The sequence below is a fragment of the Mus pahari genome, chromosome 12 (assembly GCF_900095145.1).
Source record: "Mus pahari chromosome 12, PAHARI_EIJ_v1.1, whole genome shotgun sequence".
In the NCBI taxonomy this organism is placed as follows: Eukaryota; Metazoa; Chordata; class Mammalia; order Rodentia; family Muridae; genus Mus; species Mus pahari.
This window is the reverse complement of record NC_034601.1, coordinates 50,915,791-50,937,151: the sequence shown is the minus strand read 5'-3', so window position 1 is coordinate 50,937,151 and position 21,361 is coordinate 50,915,791. Positions and strand designations below refer to the sequence as shown.

At 44.0% G+C, this 21,361-nt stretch overlaps 2 protein-coding genes across 4 annotated transcripts in view; one reads left to right on the top strand and one right to left on the bottom strand.

Moving 5' to 3' along the window:
• The window catches only part of Filip1l (filamin A interacting protein 1 like), a 240,257-nt gene extending 222,886 nt beyond the window's left edge, over window positions 1–17,371 (bottom strand). The window contains exon 1 of the mRNA XM_021209006.2: window positions 16,919–17,371. The gene's annotated coding sequence lies outside the window, so the exon portion shown is untranslated. The remainder of the gene's footprint in view (window positions 1–16,918) is intronic.
• The window catches only part of Cmss1 (cms1 ribosomal small subunit homolog), a 299,845-nt gene that overhangs the window by 225,817 nt on the left and 52,667 nt on the right, over window positions 1–21,361 (top strand). Inside the window, exon 1 of one of the 3 annotated variants that reach the window (XM_029544547.1) lies at window positions 17,084–17,331. The exons of 1 other annotated variant lie outside the window; for it this stretch is intronic. The gene's annotated coding sequence lies outside the window, so the exon portion shown is untranslated. Of the gene's footprint in view, window positions 1–17,083; window positions 17,332–21,361 lie in introns of those variants that run through there. One more of the 3 variants, XM_029544546.1, reaches the window with a different exon arrangement.

The window sequence follows — 21,361 nt, the reverse complement described above, 5'->3', positions numbered from 1 at the left end:
ATTCAAGAAACGTTTTTCCTTCACGAGTTAAAAATCATCCTATATTAAAAGGAAGTTTTCAACGTGTCATTCTGTGAATTTTATCAATCCAAGATTGAATTATTTACAGATTGCATGATTTTGTTTCTAAATTCTTCAAGTATTTATTTGGGAGAAGGAACATGTATACTACTGCACACATGTGGATGTCAGAGGACAACTTGTAGGAGTCACTTTTCCCCTAAAGTGATAGGGAAATCCCAATGAGCCTCTCTGGAAAAAGACCTCTTAAGGTGGTCCAACTGGGCCACCTTCCAGAAGCCATTCAACTTTTCTCATAATACACAGGAAAAAAATGTGATAACATCTCTACCTACCTACCGTTATATTAAAATAAAATGGTTAACAGGGAAGAAATTTTAAGCTCAGAACACTTGCCATGGTTTTCATTCCAAAACTCCCTTTATAAATGTCCACACATTGTACCACATTACCAGACTCTGTCCTAGCAAAAAGGAAAAAAAAAAAACGGGCTGGTGAGATGGCTCAGTGGGTAAGAGCACCCGACTGCTCTTCCGAAGGTCCGGAGTTCGAATCCCAGCAACCACATGGTGGCTCACAACCACCTGTAACAAGATCTGATGCCCTCTTCTAGAGTGTCTGAGGACAGCTACAGTGTACTTACATATAATAAATAAATCTTTAAAAAAAATAAAAATAAAAAAATAAAATTGTTTCTATCTATGGAGACATAGTTTACCAAGATGAGATAGACATATGAACCACTTCCTTAAATACAGTGGACTGTGTTAAGAGCACAAAGGTATGACCCTCCCAGTGTGCCCAGCTGTAGGACTGGGATGTTGAGGTAGGGAAATCTGAAGCCTTGGTGTTATGAAGACTGAGGTTTGCCCCACAGAAAGGGAACTAGGAAGGAAAGCACCGTGACTCGGGGGCCAAAGTCCTTCTTATGGAAGGAATAGAGGTAAATGGGTGGCAGGGTTGAGGGCTCATCCAGCAGCATGGACACATGGCTCAACCCTTGAGAGAGGAGACGTGGTGACATATTTATTCACGGAAAGGAAGGTTCTGGAGGCAAGGGAAGTGCAGCATTGGAAGAATGCTGTCAACTCAGGATTAAATGAGGGTTCCATGGCCCTGGGGGGAGCCTCTTTAAGAGGTTGAAGGTTGTATGTCCTTGGGGAGTGGGGGATTGACAGGAAGTGGAACAGGAGATGAGCTATGTCTAAGACAGGTAAACATTCGAGGGACCAATAATAGCAGTGTGGCTCATTTTAGATATTTAATCAGCAGAGTCCATGGAGTAATTACTGCTGTGTGGACTTTACCGGGTGTAAGGCCTCAGAGAGACCATTATTTCAGGAGGTCCATTTTAACTCACTGACCCCAGATCTGTGGCAGCAGAGCTGTGCGTTTGCAGTATGCTGTGTGCTTTCAGAGATTGGAGAGCGCTCAGAGGAAAGGTACAGAGACCAGGAAGAATAGGGTAATATCAGGTAGATTACAATGGGAGGACAGTAGACAGGACTGTTGGCCTAAGTGTGGTTGAGAATGCTGTAAAAACCCAGATTGTTGATCTGTGGTGGAGGCCAAGGTCTGTCACGGTTAGTAATTGCTCTGTTGTAGAGTGGAGCCTCTGCAGAGAGGGCATTCCGATGCCAGCCGGAGAGAATTCGCCCAGTTAGCAGAGAGATCTGCTTTCCCTGGCTCTTCATTCCTAGCAGAGTGGTCAGCTGAGGCTCACTTACATCCATGCCAGTTGTTCTAGTACATGGAGAGCAGAGAAAGAAGTATGGACGGTGTAGACATCTTACCTGAATGTGGTGCAAGTAGGCAGGGGCTAGACAGTGCCAAGTAGACATGGCTGTACCATATGCGCACACATGTACCAGCCGTTCCTGCGCATGGCTTGCAGTCTGAGACGCTTGTCCTGGAGAGACTGAAAGCTGTTTCCTACTTCCTGGTGAGCCAGCCACGGTGCCCTGCCTCCCTTCAGGGGCATCATCCGTACTCCAGCTGGAGAGCACCTCCCACTGTCTGGTAGCAAGTAGCCAGCTAAGGGCACAGGCAGGGCCAGAGCTCCCTGGAGGGAAGCTTTGCTATTTGAGAAGAGATGTTCTGCTGTGACAGCTAGGTGAAGGTGGCCTAGGTCCAGGGAAATAGGCTAAAAGCAGTAAAAAGTGGACAGCTGAAAGAGAGGTTCATTTTCACAGCCTCTGTTTTATGGAATATGCCTACTGGTTGTAGAGGAAATAAATACATCCTTCAAAATACTGTGTGTTGTCTTGACCCATCCTATCACAGGAGGCCTGCAGTGGTGGGTAGATAAACAGATGCTCTCAGAAACAACCTAATAAGCAGAGAAGAGTGAACTTAGTGTGCCTTTATTTGCAGCTGAGTGTGGGGTCATATGCTTTTAATCCCAAGTCATGAAACTGGACCAGGACAGAAGTGAGTTCAAAGCCAGTCTGAGCTACATTTTGAGATCTTCTCAAGAAGGGAGGGAGGGGAGGGGAGGGGGAGGGAGGGAGGGAGGGAGAGAGGGAGCAAATCCTTCATTTGCATAAAGTGCTCATGGGAGAAATCTGTGTGTGAGGGGGGGGAGACAGAGACAAAGATAGAGAGAATGGAGGGAGTATGATGTGGAGAGGCAGGGAGAACAACTACTGATTGTTGAACTGGGGGTCTTTCATGTTACGTAAACATTCTCCCACTTAGGTCTGCCCCAGACACTTTATACTATATTTTGAGACAAAATTCCACTGTTACTTGGACAGAACTCGGACTTTCAATCCTCTGCCTCCAGAAGTGTCTGGGGTTGCAGGGCTGTGCTCCTGGGCTTGCAGGGCTGTGCTCCTGGGCTTGCAGGGCTGTGCTCCTGGGGTTGCAGGGCTGTGCTCCTGGGGTTGCAGGGCAGGGCTGTGCTCCTGGGGTTGCAGGGCTGTGCTCCCAGGCCTAGCATCTGTCTCCCTCAAATCAACCCAGAGTTTTTCCATACCTCCCCTGTGACCTGGTTAATATTCCATAGTATTTTAATAATTTTAGCGAGAAATAATTGTACATCTTGGTTTGCATTTTGTCACTACTCACTACTCGTGTGAACATCCTCACCCATGAACAGATTCTCCTCCATTCTTCTGCTTTCTTCCTAGCTACTAAAGATAGCAGTTTGTAAATCCAGCTTTCTCCGTTGGGGAGTATCACAGATACTTATCACAGATTTTTATTTTCTTACATCTATATGGGTCAAGGGGGTGATGATACGCACCACAGCGATTATGTGACTGTCAGAAGACAACTCTTGGGAGTGGGTTCTCTCCTTCCGCCATGTGTGTCCCAGGGATCAAACTCAAGTCATCAGGTTTGGTGACAGGAGCCATTACGCCAGCCATTTTCCTGGCCTCTGGAGTATATTCTATGTAAGTGCTTTGTAATGTTTCGAGTGTGTGTGTGGTAGGGGTGAAGATTCTTCTGTTTGGGGGATATTGCTAAGTCTTCTTATGAAAAATAGTCTGTCTACCTCCTGCCAAGCTCTGCCATGGCAGAGCAGTTGGCAAGAGCAGCTCAGAGGGCAGAGCAGTTGCCATACCCTCTGTCCCAGCCCACGGGTACGAGTGGAAGAAAGAAGAGTGTGGTGGAGGCTCTCGATTCTGAGTGCTGTTAAAAAAAAAAAAAAAAGGCAGACAAACTGACGTGAGCACAGACTCCATGGAACACCTTCCTCAGAGTTTATATATCCCTGTGCACCCTGTAATCCAGGCCAGGTGTCTTTAAAAGGAAGCAAGTGATCTGAAGTTTCATCACGTAAACAGAGGAACCGAGCCCTTCTTTAGGGCTTCTTTGTCCATGGGGAGGGCAGCCACTCAGGACTAAGGAAGAGTCAGAATTGGCCAGAATTTGGATCCCTGAGTTTGGGGCAGAGCAGTGATGTGGGCAAAGCCACTCCATTCTAATGACTATGTTGCTCCTGTGCCACGCACAGTTCTAAGGATAAGGCTGAATGTATGGCTAAAGATCTGGGTTCTTGGGAAGTTTATTCTTTGTATGTGTGCTTTCATGTGTCCGTGCGTGTATTTGTGAGATAATCAGATTTTCCCCCCTATGGAAGTTGGATGTAATGATGTATAGATAACATACAGGTAACACCAACTATTCTTAGCTTTGAGCCAGAACAAACCAGCTCTGGGGAACGAGAAAACTCTTGAATTTAGCATAACTAGCCTCCTGCAGTAAGAATACTTGCTGCATTAAGATGATCCCACAAGAAAGTCTATACCTGTTGGCAGCCTTATCAGTGAACCAGCTGACCTTCATGAGACAGCCTTAATACTAAAGAGAATCGCAAGCCCACTTCTGCCAAGATGACCAACAACCCACTTCATCAGCCACCCTTAGTAGAGAGGTTTTCAATTAGTTGAAGCATCTATTTACACCCCTAGTTTCCCTGTGGAACCAGAGCCCATGTCACCAAAGTAGGGTGTCTAGCCATTTTCAAAGAGGCAGCTTCTCATTTCCCGGCAGTAAAAGCAGCCCTTTCTCAGGGGTTCCTGCCACAATCGTGGTACAGCTGGGGGCTACAGAGCATCTCCCTCAGGCAAAACACTCAGATGCCTGGGGGGAGGTTCCTGTGCTGGTCTGCTGTCACTGACCTCGGCCTGAAGCAAGAAAAGGGGCCAGGATGGCATAGCTGTGGTTACGTTCAGCCTGTTAACTGCATCGATAGTCTTTATTTGTTTACTCAAGAACTCTGAGCAGCTTTTCTTAACAAGAAATTCGAACCACATTTTGTTTGAGATAGTCCAGAGAGCTGTAGCAATGTGGTTCCCATTTTATAAACTTTTAAATGAAACTGTTCGCAGCTCACATCTTTGTTTAAAGAACAAGGACTTGGAACACAGACCTGTGTTCTCAAGACCCCGAAAGACAGTGACCAAGGCAGAGAAGAATCCGGGGCAGAGCCACCAGCCAAAGCTTGCTTTGCATCTCCAGGAATTCAGTGTTCGTGTGAAGGCCTCGTCCCGTGGTGAGGACTGCTGGTGAATTTGGGCGTGTTGCAGTCGTGATTTACACCGCTGTCTCTACTTCTGTTGTTTCTTCTCTCTGTAACTGGAAAGCCTCACCTCGGCTCATTGCAGTCTTTTGCTAACATGTCGGCCTTCACTTGGCTTCCTCCCCGAACTCAATCTATGTTTACAGGGCTCTCTGCTTGCAACTTGTTTCCCTTACAGTAGTTAGCTGTGGCATTGTGCTCTTACTAGAAAACATTTCCTAAGCATCCCTAAAAACGCATGCTGATGTTTATGCCTTTGTCAGCTTTTCCATACAGTCTGCAAGGGTTATTTGGTAAATGATATGATCCTTCTAGGGAATGAAGTTGAAATTATCTGTAAAATGATGCATCCAGTCCTAGGCCACATGAAACACGCACGAGTTAAGGAATTTAGACTAATACCTTTAGACACATATTTTTGAAAAGTCAGTCATCTTCCCTGAAATCCATTCTCTTTTGGATTAAATTTATTTCGTATCTAGCAATTTTATAGTTTCCAAGAAAGATTATGACTAAAATGTTGACTAATTCTAGGGCAAAGGGACTTTTAGGCTTAATAATCATGTAACAGGGGAGTTGAAGGGCTGTGAGATTAACCAGATTTAGCCTAAAGCATAGCATTGCTCATGTACCCTTTAAGCAGCACTGACAAGGTATTTCCTGGAGATTAATGACAGTCTGAGTTAATGGGCTGAAGGAGGGCCATTAATCCCTTGCACAAAGGTAGTTCTGAAAGTAGCAATGAGAAACAACCGCTGGGTCAAGGGCACTGGATCCCAGGAGATGTCTCAGAAGATCGGTTACTCTACGGAAGGCCATCTTAACTACTGTTCTCAGCCGCTTCTCCTCCTGGCAGAGCTCAGGCTCGGGCTGTCGCCAGCCTGGCACACAGGACTGTTGGGTAACTGGTTTTTCATCTTTCATCAGACAGAGCTTTTTATTTTTAATAAATAGCTGTGCCTTCCCACTGAGAACTCGGCAACGCTATCATCTTAGAGGTCGTTCTTCACACAGATCTTTCACCATCACAAACATGATAGTTGAGTGAAGCTGAGTCAAGAAACCAAGGCAAACAATTACACAGAAATAGTTCTGTGTGGTATGCCTAAGATGCACAGGAGAATCTGAAATGTGAATGATTGGGTGGGGTTGGCGGAGCAATCAAACAGACATGACATCAATAAATCAGATGAGCAAATTATATGTTTGCAGATTTAAAAATGTCAGACTATACTTCCACAGACTCTTTGTCCAGACCAGCCTAGGCTTGACGAATTTTGAGTGTATGCTAATTTAGCCAAGATTGATAGTGTCAGGATTAGGCAAAGTATATTACCTCCCAAAAAGAAAGTCTCTGAGATGTCAGAAAGGCATAAAAACTCCTAGGGTTCCCTTAGTTGCAAACACATCTGCCTTCATGCATGCACCTCCTCTGTTAGTGTGTGTCCCTGGTAAGGGTTTCAGGATCCAGAAGCCCGCCCCCTTCCCTGGCTTCGATGCTGCTCACCTTTCTACTTTGAGCGTCAGCGTCCTGTGAATCTAGAAAACACTTTAAACCCCATTCAATGCATGAAGTTGTTCTGACCTAAGACTTTGATGGCTGCAGTATGCTTTCATATAGTTGAAACAATTATGTTATTTTGCTGCTTAAAATCATCTATTTAGCAATAGATGATTGCTAAGGGAAACTAAGAAAAATGTTATCTGGTCAGTTAAGTAAAAAAGTACAAATACCAAAGTTCAATTAAAATAGTGACCAGAGCGGGAGAGGCAGACCAGTGGTTAAACATGCTTACTGCTCATGCAGAGGTTCAATACCCAGCACCCACATGCCAGCTCACAACCACCTACAATGCCAGTTCCAGGAGATCTGATGTCCTCTTCTGACCATGTGCACCCTTGTGCAGGTGCACACACACACACACTCTCACACACACACACACACACACACACACACCACAAAACCCCAAACAAGCAAACACAAATAAATAAATAAATCCTTTACAAAGAAAGCATACATGCATACAACATACATACACACACGAAATGGTGACTTGTATCTTGCCACTAACAGGAATCTGATCTAATGCTAAAAGCTGTCATTCTCTGGATTTAGAGCAGCCAAGAAGTTTGTAGCTACCTATCCAAACTGGTAGCGCTACTGTACAGCAAGGCACGTGCAGGGGAAGATCACTATATTCTTCCATATTGTTAAATAATCCTTACTTTATATGTGCTTAGCTGTGGCAGACCTTGGTGGACTTTTCGGTTCAAGTTGCCTAGTGTGAGGGAACTATCCAGGTGTAGCTGGACACATAACCAAACTGTGCCAAGATAACTAGATTATTATGTCATAATTGTGGCTTTGTGATTCTATCTGGGGACATGAATTTGAGTGGGTTTGAGTTGAAGTTCCCCTTCCTTCAGTAGGCACGCTGTCCTCTTTTGACACTTCATTGGGAGTGAAATGTCCTGGTCACTTTGCTTACTTTGGGAGCAACAGATCCATTATGATTTGAGCTGATGTTTTCTGTCTTCTGTTTAGCAGGTATTTAATGCGTCCACACAGCCTTTCTGAAACCTGATCCACTTATTAAGTGATGGGATAGTAAAGCCGGCTTCCTAGTGTGTACAAATGCTGTCTTTCCAAATAGGAAAAGAACTGAATGGAACCTGTAGTGGAGCCTTGTTTCAAAAGGAGTAGTTTATCCCCAGCGCTAACAACCTTCTGAGGTAGCACTCCGTAAATAATGACTGCAGGACAGGAGACTCAGTTCCTATTCTGGAATAAATTGAACACACTTGAGATTTTTACTGTCTATTCAGAAGCCTCTGGGGAGTGAGGCTGTAAATTATCACCTTCTTGAGTATGGAACTTCCATTATATAATTTAAATTTTATGACAGAAGTGAGCAAGAGAATGATAGTTTTTTTTTTTTTTAATGTTTCTTACATAAAACCAGAGATCCTCCAAGGAAAGAAAACAATATTTCTGCTCTTTAACATTCATCAAAGAAATTTCAGGTTTGTTCTGAAGAGCTGACTTCCTGGAGATTTTCTTTTTTTTTTTTTTTTTGGAGACAGGGTTTCTCTGTATAGCCCTGGCTGTCCTGGAACTCACTCTGTAGACCAGGCTGGCCTCAAACTCAGAAATCTGCCTGCGTCTGCCCCAAGTGCTGGGATTAAAGGTATGGGCCACTAAGAGTTGACTTCCTGGAGATTTTCTTAGTGCTCAAAACATGGTACTTTGCTTTCTAAACTCATACCTGCTGGCAGGTGCGTAGAGTCTGGAGTCATAACTTAGGGTCCAAACAAAGCACCCTTCGTGTGCTTCCCTGACCACCCTTTTATAGTCTATGCCATCAATCAACTTCTCTGAAGGGGCTAGTATATCATATATTCACACTGGACTACTTAGACCCACACTACAGCTAGCATCGTGATAATTTTCTGTATTAGCAATGGTGGTGCCAGCACCCGATTATTAAGTACTTTTATACCATTATAAATATGCTCCTTACCTTTTATCCCTCTATTGCCCACAGCAAAGGCAGGTTTAGTTATTATCTCTATTTTGTAGTTAAGAAAACTGAGGCCTTTTGTGGGACAAAAATGGGGTCCTGCATCCACTCGGGGCTAGGGCCGCTGGGCCAGGCAGACGTGGGAAGTTTGATTGCTGGGGGTGGGGGGTTGGACTGTGAGAAGCCTCGGGATCCCGCTTTGGGGCGGGGAAGGGTGCAGTCTGGGATCCCCGAGGACCTGTGGGAGTCGGACTCTGACTCTCAGGCACCGCAGATGCCGCTGGGTACTGTAGAAGAGCCAGTTTTGGAGTCCCTGGGCCACACAGAGGCCAGGGGTGACAAATTCTCACTCTTGGGCACCTCAGATGCCGCTGGAACAGAGTGGGGACCCTCAGGTGGATTCTGGCCTGGGGGCTGAAGGGAAAACGACAGAGGAGAGGGCTCCAGCTGGGTCCCGAGGGGTGGGGAGAGTGACTTGCTTGACATCTAGCTCAGCCTGTAGGTTGGCTTGGATTAGCTGGCCGCCTTGGTTTGTGCACAGGGAGGCCTCTGGCGGGAGTTTAGATGCAGGACTGTTGAGAGGGAAGACTGCTCCATTGCTCCAGCACAGCTGTTCCGATGAGCAGACAGTCCGTGGTTTTAAGGCGTTTATTGTAGAAAGGCAGAGAGGGAGAAAGTAGAGAAGCAGAGGGCGACCTGGCCGCATGGAAGAGCAAGAGAATAAGAGGTAAGAGAGGCAAGAGAGTGAGGAGGGGCCAAGGAGCCCTTTTATAGTGGCCCAGGCCTACCTGACTGTTGCCAGGTAACTGTGGGGGTAGAGTCCAGACAGAATACCAGGAGCTTGGGGCATTGCCTATGCAACGGATGGCCACACACCTCTGCAGGGGGCTGTGGGAGGCAGTAGCTGCGAAGGGAGCCAGGGGCCCAGGAGGCGTGGCCAAACACCTATGGTCCCTTAGGGTCACACACACGCACAGTTTGTCCATGTTGCTGTATTGTTAGTGCTATAGAGTAATTCATCCTAAAGTTGTGCTGTAGTTTGAATATTCATTCAGCAGTAGAAGTGTGTCTGAATTGTTTCAAGGCAATTACAATGAAACTGGTAGAAATATGACTACTCAGTCATATTTAGGTTAGAAAGCATCAAATTCAAGAATCATTGTGGAAGGAAATGACTATTCTGTTGTGCGCCAACAGACACATTTCTAGTCAGCACGGTGGTTCATGCCTGTTATCCCAGCACTCGGGTGGCTGAGGCAGGAAGGTAAATATGTTTTGGGTTAGCCTGGAAGTCCCTGCCTCAAAATTCATCTCTCCAAAAGCAATTAGTTTGTCTCCCCCATCACACTCACAAATGCAATCAGGAATGGAGTTCTTAATAACCTCCCTCCAGAGCCACTCTTGTAAGTGTGGTGGCCATGAGCCTTCTTGCTGGGAGACTAGTTCCCAAAGCAGCACAGCTTCCATGCCCACCTTTCCATTCTCTCCTACAAGCCCACGTGGCCTGTACCATCAGCGTTTGTCCTCCCTCACTTTCGGTTTGTTTGTTTGTTTGTTTGTTTGTTTTGCTTTGTTTTTTGGGGTGTTTGGTTTTTGGGGGGTTTTGTTTTTGTTTTGTTTTTTGGTTTTTCGAGACAGGGTTTCTCTGTATAGCTCTGGCTGTCCTGGAACCCACTCTGTAGACCAGGCTGGCCTTGAACTCAGAAATCCACCTTCCCCTGCCTCCTGAGTGCTGGGATTAAAGGCGTGCGCCACCATGCCTGGCTTCCTCCCTCACCTTCAAAATTCACATGATCTTATGTGCCTACCAGTGCACAGGGGGCATGGTGGGGGGAGATGCCTTTTAGCAATAGTGTTATTTTGCTGCTCTAAAAGCATAATTATGAAGAAAGGCTCCCTACAACGTGTGGCTTTTTTTTTTAGACTCATGCTTAAATGTGGCTCATCTTGCAGAGACTGGCTCTACTATATGCACAGATTGGTTGGGCCATATACACAGGATATCCATTGATCCCTTTAGGCTTTTTCCCAACATGGATTAATATACTATGACAATGTATTATTGGGGTCATTGATGTCACTTAGTGCAGTTATCATCACTGGAGCCATCATTGTCACCTAATGTACCTGATTCCAGTTAGGCTGAGAGCAATCACTTAGTGCTGGGATCTCTCTCTCTCTCTCTCTCTCTCTCTCTCTCTCTCTCTCACACACACACACACACACACACACACACAATTAATATAATTTAGCGTGTTATATATCAACCTATGCTGGTCTGAAAACTTGCTCATCTGCTACAACATAGACCAGAAACTGATATAATCATTTAGGAGTTTTTACAGCAGTTTGACATTACTACAGAATCTTTCCTTTTGATCCACATTTTCAAAAAAAGCAAATTTATTACAGTCAATGATAAATGGACCACAACAGAATTTTTTGTTTTATGCCACAGGTAGGTAAAAAGCACAGACATAATTTGCTTTTCAAATGCTAGCCTACAAAGAAGTCTCAAACTGTAGACTCAGTTCTAGGGTAGAGCCTGAACTGTGTTTGACATTCTGTCGCGTGATGCTCACACCAACCATCTGCCAGTGTAAGACCCCAATGAGGGAACTCCCTCTGGTCCGGAACTCTCTTGGGTCCCCAGAAAATTCGAATAACACCTTGCTGTAATTTACATGAGGTACTTTTATTTAACGAGGCCTCGGGCCGACTCGTATCTCACGCAGGAGACAGAGGAGTCGACCCAGTCCCTCAGAAGTAAGGGGTTCTTATAGGGTTAGGATTGGGGGGGGCAGGAGAGTTGGTGCAGCCACAAGTGATTGGCTCATTTGAACATACAATGCAACAAGATAGTACAGCCAGCCGGAGTGGCAGAATTCCAGAGGCCAGGGGCCTAGTCTGGGGCACCTCTGGTCAGTGTGTGACCCTGAGTGAACCGGGGTGAGATGCCTCCTTGGCAGAGTTTATGAGCTAACCTTGACAGCCCCAGCTGGCTCCGGCACTCCTTTCCCTTATCTTCGGCCGGGTGGGCTCCGTAAAGTCTGGACTATGTCTTTTTGCAGTGTTCGGCCTTGAGCCTTTGAATTTTCTTTCAGTCTCAAACATAGGAAGATGGGTGCCTGGCTGGGGCAACTGAGATAATTGCATAGCTAGCTGTCGGGTGGAGGAACAGAAGACCTTCAGCTGCCCTAAAAGAACAAAGGCTCTTTACTAGCCACATTCCTAATGATCTAGGGAACAGGTTTTGGGGAATTTTTTAAAATTTAGGGCTCTACACCAGCAGACTCGAGGAGTGGGAAATCAGAGGAATTGGACACTTTACATTGTCTCTGTTTAGTTGGTTTAAGCACACATCCACATGTCGTAACGGCATCAAGAGAGCATCTCTATAGTGCAGAGCCTTGCCTTGGGCTATTGTTGGTGAGAAGTTGGGCCTGCTAGCATGCTGTATACCAAGTGTTATTATCCGTCCCTCGGACAGGAAAAGCTCAGTAAATGGATCATTGACCAAATCCCAACCTCCCTGTCTCCCTGAACTAGGAGGTTGCTTGTATATAATATTCTAAGTTATGGACCAGTGTACCTCATTTCTTAGAAATGAATGGGTCCTTTACATCAATAAACTTCTGCAACTTGATCCTGTCAGAGAAAGCCCCACTTCCCAGGAAACCCTTCAACCCTGGGTACGCCCACCCTATTGACTATTTCCTCCCACCCACCCCCACCCAAGCATCAGATGTCAGCATATCTTTTTGTTGAAAGAATTGCATGAATCTGTCTTTTGAACCAGTGGAATAGACAGATATAATCTGGGTGCATGCACATGAGGAACACTTGCAGTAGATGGCCAGGGGCGGAGGGACCTGTAATTTAGGACAATTTGTAGATACTACTTAAGACAACTTGGAAAGATTTTGCTTTGCCTGCCTGCCTGCCTTCCTTCCTTCCTTCCTTCCTTCCTTCCTTCCTTCCTTCCTTCCCACTCTGTACCTTTAAGTAGAGGCACCACTCACGGAGGATAAACTCTTCCCATCTCTAAAGTTCAAATGATAAATCACAGTTCCATATTGTCACACAGTTCATGTGCTGTATGGTGTCCACAGTCATACGCCAAGCATGAGAAATAGAACATAGGATAATTTTAATAGGATTAGCGTTAGCACAAATACTTAAACACTATACTAATTCAAGCCAAATTTTATAGATCCATTGTGTAATAGAACTAAAATCCATTGAAACAAAAACTATGGTAGAATTGACTGATACTTTAAAGCTACTCCTAAATAACGTTAATTAGATTTAAGGAATAAGTTTGTGTCTTCTGTTTGTTTGATGTGAGATCGTCTCCCTCAAGACTCAGAATGTCTTGGAGCTCCAATACGCCACAAGTCCAGTCTTTATTTCATGCCACCTCCAACATGAACTTATTTATGTCTTAGTGGTTAAAAAAAAAAGAAGACTTTTTAAAATTTTTTTTGAACTTTTAACTGCAGCACCTGCTTAGGATCTAAAACCAAAGTGGAAAACATAAGGCTTAACCCCACATGCTCCCTGATCAAGTGTAGAGTTTCTTAAAATAGCCTCATGTGGAGATACGAGGAGCAGCTGGTGTCACTGGTGTCCCCAGGCACAACATGGCAGGCTCACACTGCTGCACGGGCAGCTGCTCTGTCTCTCTCTCAGGACTAGGTGCAGATGCTCAAAGGAGAAGCACAGAAGCAGCTTCAGTTTATTATATTCCCTTTATTATATTAATCATATAATTATTAATTTATTATATTCACTAATATGTTATATTTATTATTATACTCATAGCACTTTGCTATGAACTCCTAATTCCAGTTTCGTGACCCTAACACCCCAAGATCTATCTTGATGATCTGGGATCTCCACTCTCACTGGATAGCAATCCATCAAAGGTAAACATTTAATCCTCATTTAAATGGACTAAATGAGGAAGCCGGGCGAGCAGGACCATTCCTCTCCACTTCCTAGTCTCAGGAGCAGTGTGGCCAGGCCCCTCCATTCCCATGCCCTCCCACCACGATGGGCTGACCCCTTCTTAACTGCAAGCCAAAAGAAATACTTCCGTTAAGTTTCTTCCGTCAGGTATTTTGTGACAAGGAAGGTACCGAGTACAGCAGCAGGTCAGCTTACTCCCACATGTCATCAGAAAGGCCAGCATGCACTCACACTGCTCTGTTCAGCAGGCTGCCCTACTCTGCAGCCTGCTACACATAGCGCTTTCTCATGTACAGGGTCTGTTCTGTTCATTGGTGGTTTTGTTTTCTTGTGCTGTTTCTTCTTATTCCTGATAAAGGTCCCATCTGGATCTAGAACAGGTGCATTGGTGTTTTACCTTGCTAAGCTGATGGCAATAATCACCAGTTTAAATCCCATTTACTTTTACATGGAGCTGAATAGCTAACATGACCTATTGTCCTTGTCACAAATGATGTCAGGCTTTTTTTTTCCCAATCCTGAAAGCTGTGATAATGATGTTTATTCTTATCAGAATATTTTTATTTCATTATGATACTATGAGAAGTTAAGTTCAGAATTAACCATCCTAGTTATTCGGAGTCTACAATGAAAAAACAGTAGCCTTCTTTAGTAAGGAGGCTGATTTTTTTTTCAAGAGCGAGGGGGGAAACTCTGGTCTAAGGAAAATGGAGACAGGAAAAGATAATGGGGTGATAGGTGTTGAATCCCTCCTGGTTGGCATAGTTGCCAGTTTACCAATGCCATCTCCAACCAGTAGGTACCCAGGGCATTTGCATTCATGTTGAAAAATTAGAATTTTCTAACCTTTCACTTAAAAAATTATTCTGAGGGCCTACATCAGACTGAAAAATAATTGGACTAATTAAGCACCTAAATCCTACCCTGTGATCTGCTGAGCCAGAGATGATACTATCAAATATCAACCTCCCCCAACACACAGGGTCAAGTGGTTCATGTATTAGTTCCATGAACAAAACAAACATTCCATAAGTGTGTCATTGTAAGATATTGTTTCCACAGCCACGGGGCAGCGTTGACGGGACAGCGTTGGGCCTCTTGCAGTATGAACACAGTGATTGACTGTCACATGAGCATAAACACTGCGAAACCCTGATTTCTCAGTAACAGGTTCTGCTCTAAAGTGTTCCTTAAGGACTTGCCTATCCAACCCAGTTCTGAGAAAGGCAGATTGTCAGTAAGTGAACCTTCATCTAGCATCGTTTACTTGGTCCAAACATCAACATCTCTTCATGATCCTAAAGTATTTGTGCAAAATGTATATTCCAGCTTGCTTACCTGATGCTGTGATGGTCTCTGGGGTTGTTTCCATATCTTATAGATACTAAATAATTCTTTTCAGAATAGGTAAGAATTTCTGGGTCTGTTTTAATCAGAATTAGGCTGAAAATACTTAAACCGTAAACAATATGCACATGGTACAATAGTATTTAAAGTACTAAAAATTTTCTTCTACAGAGATGCTCAGAGCATTAGCCTCGGTGACTATTGCACCCTTAATAACCCATGTGGGGCCTAGGAGAGGCATTCCAGTAGTTAATGAATGAATTAACAACTGAGATAACAAGTTAAGTACATTACCATAAAAGTATTACCCCTGATACTAAAGAAATAGTATTCTTTTTTCAGTGAGAATAGTTACTATAAACACCTGTAATCACTAATTCTAGACTACAGAAAATAAACAGGTTTAAATACTTTAATACAGTGGGTTAGGAAAAGCATATTTCCTTGATAATGAAATTTTGTTTTAGGATAAGATAAAAAATAATATGAACTCCATTGTGAAGGAAAGAATAGAAGGCTCATTTATTTGGGGATTTTCCCATCCTTGGACCTGCCCAATTCTTGGCATGTCATACCCTCAGTCTCTCCAAATACATCATCATTTTGAAGCCACAATAAAATATACCTAGGTTCAGTGCTTCTGCCTGAGGCTAGTTCTTGACTGAAATTCTAGTTGAGGGAAGTTTACAGAGACAATTATCCATGTGCTTTAGAGGATGCTGAAGTCTGGGGATAAATCAGAGTTCTTTCTCATAACCAGCACTTGCTTCTCTTGGCCCTGGTATGTTTTGAGTGGTTTTCCGTTGGCTGTAATCAGTATCCAAACCCCACATCACTTTGGGAAAGTCTCCTCAGAGGACGTATGTGTTAATTACACTGCATATTTGTTTTGAGAAAGTAGAAAGAGCAAGTTGAAATTATTGACTCTTCGGGGCGGGGGGGAGCTCTCATCTTGCTGATGGCTGAGTTTTAAAGTTAAGCATGAGTAAAGTTTCCTGAGTGTCAACTGATGATTACAGAAGTAACTAGTTACTTGGGACATTTGTTTCTAAGGGGTGACAAATAGGCACTCTATCTGCAACAGCATTACACAGCAGGTCTCATTTACCATGGAACATAGGACTGTAGTTTGGCAATATTTGCATTGTACATGTTCTAATATTTCCTGACACTTTTATTTTGAAGATGTGATCACTGGTCACTATGAAGAGAACAGAGAGTGCATAAACACTCCCGAGCATGTTAAGTTAGCATCCACTCATTTAGATGAGCTCCTATTCTTAATACAACATTCCCCAGCCTCCCAGCACATCACATGATACTCCCATTGAGCACACGGAGCAGAGCTGCCACAGTGTTCTCTGCAGCAGCCTGGAGCCACCTCTCCTTTACACCGGTGTGTGTTGTACCTGTGGATATCCGTCCGGTGCTCTGTGTCCATAACACATATCACTGGAGACCTTTTAAACCTTAAATTCCAAAACCTGCTCTGTGCTCTGGCCCCCAATCAGATCCTAACACCACAGAAATAAATGTGAACAGAGTAAAAACATTCTAGTTGTCATCTGAAGATGCTAATCTCTTAATGAAAAGGAAATTCCTCTCTGACCTGGCAACTTCTCCATTTTCATCACAGGGTGATTCGGAAACTGTATGCTGATCATTTATATTGACAAAATCCAACCACTAACAAGAAAAGCCATGCACTCAAACATCTCTTATTACTTTTTTACCATCTGGCTTACTCTTGAGAGGATAATTTAATATTTCCTTTAAATTTTCTTTCATTGTCCACAATGTAACAAAACTTGCCAGCACAATGGGACCTCTGTTTTACAGTTGGCTTTCACCTCTTTTAACCTGAAAGTCATCCTTGGTAAACTTTTAATCACACCTGAGCCTTTCTCCCTCCCCTTGCATAATATCCCAAGGCTCTTGCTTCTGCCGTGCATCTGGCCATTCCCAGCTGTTAGAGAACACAGAAACATCTCAAGGCCCTTCTCAAGTGGGACAAGGGCACTTAGCTTACCATGCAGGTACCTGGGCTTGCTCACGCCTGGCCGTTGTCTCTTCTGATCCCTGTCAGAATCCAGCAGTGGAGCCTGAGCGCCCAAAAGCGTTTTCTTTTCTTTTTGGGCACCCTCTCACTATTTGTCTTGTGGGTCTCAATGTCACGGAGAGTATGTAACCAGGGACCAGGGACAGTTCTGCAAAAGGGCCGCAGCAGGGAGCCCAGCACTGAGTGGGCCCAAACACTAAATATAACCTTCTCTCCTTGTCGGGCAATGTCCTTCATACTCTGAAGACAGGCGACCTTGCCGAAACGCTCACCCCACGGCTTTGCCAGGCTCCACTGAAGAAAGGGGCAAGCTGAACCGAGCTACAAGATTAAGCGACCCTAAGGCCAAAATCCTTGTGTCCACAGCAGACAAGCAGAGGCAGGTATCCGCTCTCGGAGTGTCTCTGCATGTGTGTGCGAGGGTGTTTGTAGACTTGCATGCCTGTGCCCAGCAGCTGCTCTCCAGATTAAAGGACACTACTTATTGGCAGACATCTCTGAAATCTCCTCCTGGGCCCTTCCAAATTCATGCACGTATCCTGGATGAGGAGAGAACTGTTGGGCACAGCCTAGGACCCCTCCTTTGCCATGTCGCTGCCTCAAGTCCACTGTGTGCCATAAACAGCGATGCCAGCACGTTAGGAGCAGATGCCCAGATAGATATTAGGTTGCCCCTGATTTTGTACCCTGCAGCTGTGAACTGATGGAGGCTTTGCTTGACATTTAAGTAACAAAGCTGTGACCCTGATTTGACAGCCGTAACCCAAGGCACTGTGTGCAAACATTCACTATTATTAATGTAGTGTTGCTCTTTAATTTGAATGCCTGCCCACTACATTTAGTGTTACAGAAGACAAGGGAGCACATTGCTAAGAAAACTCTACAGCAACACCCAAATGTATATTGCACTTTTATTGGTGCTCATGAAATTTCATATTTCAGAGTACTGAAATTAAAAGGCTCAATGTAGTTTTCCCTAGTTGGTATCACTTGTTCTGGTGGGGGCTGGGGGGGATGGAGGAGCTGGTTCATTTCCACAGAAACACATCACAGCACTAATTAGATAACAGATTTACCTCACATGCCTGCTAGCAGCCTGAAGTCCAGTCTGTGTGTGATCTTATTTAATCCTCCTGGCAGTCTTCTCAATGGGCCTCATTTCTAATGCTCAACTGAGAAAGTCAAAGGCGACAGTCGTCAAGTAACTGCCCAGGGCTTACAGGTGATAGAGACTACACTGAGAATTCAAACTGGGATGTGAAGCCCTCTAAAGAAACTGTGTTCTTTGTACCTTAAATATATGTCTGTGTGTTTGGGGGGGGGGGNGTTTCTCTGTGTGTGTGTGTGTGTGTGTGTGTGTGTGTGTCTAGGTCAGAGAACAACTTGTGAGAACCCATTGCTCCTGCCACGTATGTTTGAAGGATCAGATTCAGCACCTTTATGCTCTGACCATCTCACCAGCCTAAGCTCTTCATTTTTAATACACTGAAATGAGTTCAGACTCACGGGAAGTGTATGGAACCTATATAACCTATACTAATTCTCTTCTTTTAACACTTTATATTTGCATCTTCCCTCCCCCACCTGTGGTTTTTTTGCATGTGTGCGTTATTTCCTGAATTGATGTATATGTTTCAGTATGGTTATCCTGAAAGACAAGTATACACTCCTATAAAATCACAGCATAGCAATCAAAATCAGTAAATTAACATAGATCTAGTTCTAATCCATTAATCCTATTCAAGTCTTCACAAAAGCCTTAATGATATTCTTTAGAATATCTTTTGGTCTGTTATGGGTTACATTTAATTATCATGTCTAGTTCAAATTGAATTATGCTATTGTCTTAGTCAGGGTTTCTATTCCTGCACAAACATCATGACCAAGAAGCAAGTTGGGGAGGAAAGGGTATATTTGGCTTACATTTCCACACTGCTGTTCATCACCAAGTCAGGACTGGAACTCAAGCAGGTCAAGAAGCAGGAGCTGATGCAGAGGCCATGGAGGAATGTTCTTTACTGGATTGCCTCCACTGGCTTGCTCAGCCTGCTCTCTTATAGAACCAAAGACTACCAGCCCAGAGATGGCACCACCCACAAGTGGACCTCCCCCCTTGATCACTAATTGAGAAGATGCCTTACAGCTGGATCTCATGGAGGCATTTTCTCAACTGAAGCTCCTTTCTCTGTGATAACTCCAGCTGTGTCAAGTTGACACCAAACTAGCCAGTACAGCTATGATTGTGAATTTCAACAGTTAGCAAATATATATATTTACTGAGTTGTATTGTCATTGCCAGTGCATATTTGGGTTGGAGATTTACCACAACAAAATGGAACACAATGTACTGATTTGAATTCCACTAACCTGAGATAAAGGTTCAGAACTATATATATATATCAATAATTTTTATATTAATTGTATGTAGAAGTTATAAAATTTTGATATATTAGAGTACTTTTTTGTCCAAACTGCAGATGCAATCCAAGTGTTTTCTAGGTGGCTCAGAAAGTGCAATGTAGAATTACAATGTAGAATTACTGTGGCTTAAGGAAGGAGACTCCAGTACAGGCAGGGCACAATACAGATGAACTATGGAGACCTTATCTTCAGTGAAACAAGCTAGGTTCAAATTGACACACTATTAGGATCATACATCTATGAGTTACCTAGAATTTTCAGATTGACAGAAACAGAAAGGAAAATGGGGTAACCAAAGACTTGGGAGGGGAGCAAGAAATGACAAGGGTTGTTTCATGAGAACAGAATCTCGTTCCAAATGATCACAAAATCATGGAAACTCACTGCCGAAATGGCTGCAGGCAGGTGTGACTGTACGTAATGCCAGGCACTCGTGCATGCGGACAGGTTCCTGGAGAAAGAGCTGAAGAAGGGTGTCTTTTTATTTAAAATTGTAATAGCGCTATAGACTTGAGATGTAAGTCGTCATTGAAACAGCCACCATTCATTGGTTTGATTGTTTTGCATTTCCACCTGTGCAGAATCATCTGAGCCTCTGTCCAAAAACCAATTGTTGTCACTTCTTATATACCTTCTAAAATGAGACAATCCTAATCTCAGGTTTAAGCCTGGAACTGGTATTCTGTCCGTTAATTCAGTTTTGAAACTTGAGACCAAGTCCTTCCAGCAGCCTCCATATCACGGGAGCTGCTGAAAATGGACATCTGCACAGGATGGGACTGTAAGGATGCACTGGGCTAATTCCTGGCTGTCTGCAGGGATTGGGCATTCTCACACAGGCATAGCAGAACTGGCTCTCTAAAGGCATGCTGCCACCTGCTCAGTGACCAGTCGGCCAGGTAAGCAAGAACAAAGAAAAAGTGTTTATAGTCTTCATTAACTCTCTGTTCTTGTCTTCTTTTCTGTGGTCGTTTTGAACTGAAATGACAATACCTTAGTTCTATTTTTAGCATTGATACTTTTCAAGTCTGTGAATCGTGATCTAAAATGATTCCTGAGAACCGCCCATTAGTGATCACTACTATGAAGGTCCAGAGCTAGCTCTAGTACAGTGAGCTGTAAACTACTTTTTTATCCTTCTTTTTTCTTTCCGTGAACTGTGAAATTTGGGGAGTTTGGCCTGGAGACAGTTCCCACATGCCCTAATGCCTAATTTCTCTTATTTTAAATCCTGTATCTCCTCTTTCCCTTTGTCAGCTGTGCACTGCAGAGTAGTTAAGTGCCCGCCACTGTTCTCCCAAAGCCTGATACACACTTCCTCCCTCACTCCCACCTTAGTGGGATTGCCAGCATACTTGTCTTTACCAAACTAGAAGGGGTTGGGGCTTCTGGAGTGCAGATTGCTCCTTCCTGGTCCCCAGCAGTCCATGCAAAGCAAAGACTGACAGAGCATCACAGACTGCTTCAACAGGTAAACAAATGACATAACAACTCCAGAGCTAGAGAGCTTTGAGTCACTCTCAGGGCTGGGCATGTGGCACAGGGGTGTAGCACTTGTCCCCTGTGTGCAAGGGCCTGGTTTCTGTCCCTAGCACTCATAAAAAGTGGTAAGTGAACAGCATCTCAGTGACCTAAAAAGTAAGAAATAGGAAAACTATGCAATGTTAAACTTTTTTCTAGCAGTTTATTACCAGCAAAGTTATAGATTTAAAGTTCTTTTATGACCCTTTTTCCTTACTGTTTCGTAAGTGTGGGATCAAAGAGATTTGTAAAAATAAAGGTGTGGATCAGGCACAGAGTAGAAAAACACCAAGAGACCAGTCTGCTAGGTAAGAGAGCCTCTGTCCTTTGGATTGTACCTGAGGCAGCTTCGCGCAGTGATGAGTATTTTAGGCTTCATAGCTTTCTGAAGTAGAAAATGATAATAACAGGTTATGTTCTTGTGGTTTTGATGAGCAAGATGTGTCCTTGACCTCTGAAAATTGTTGTTGC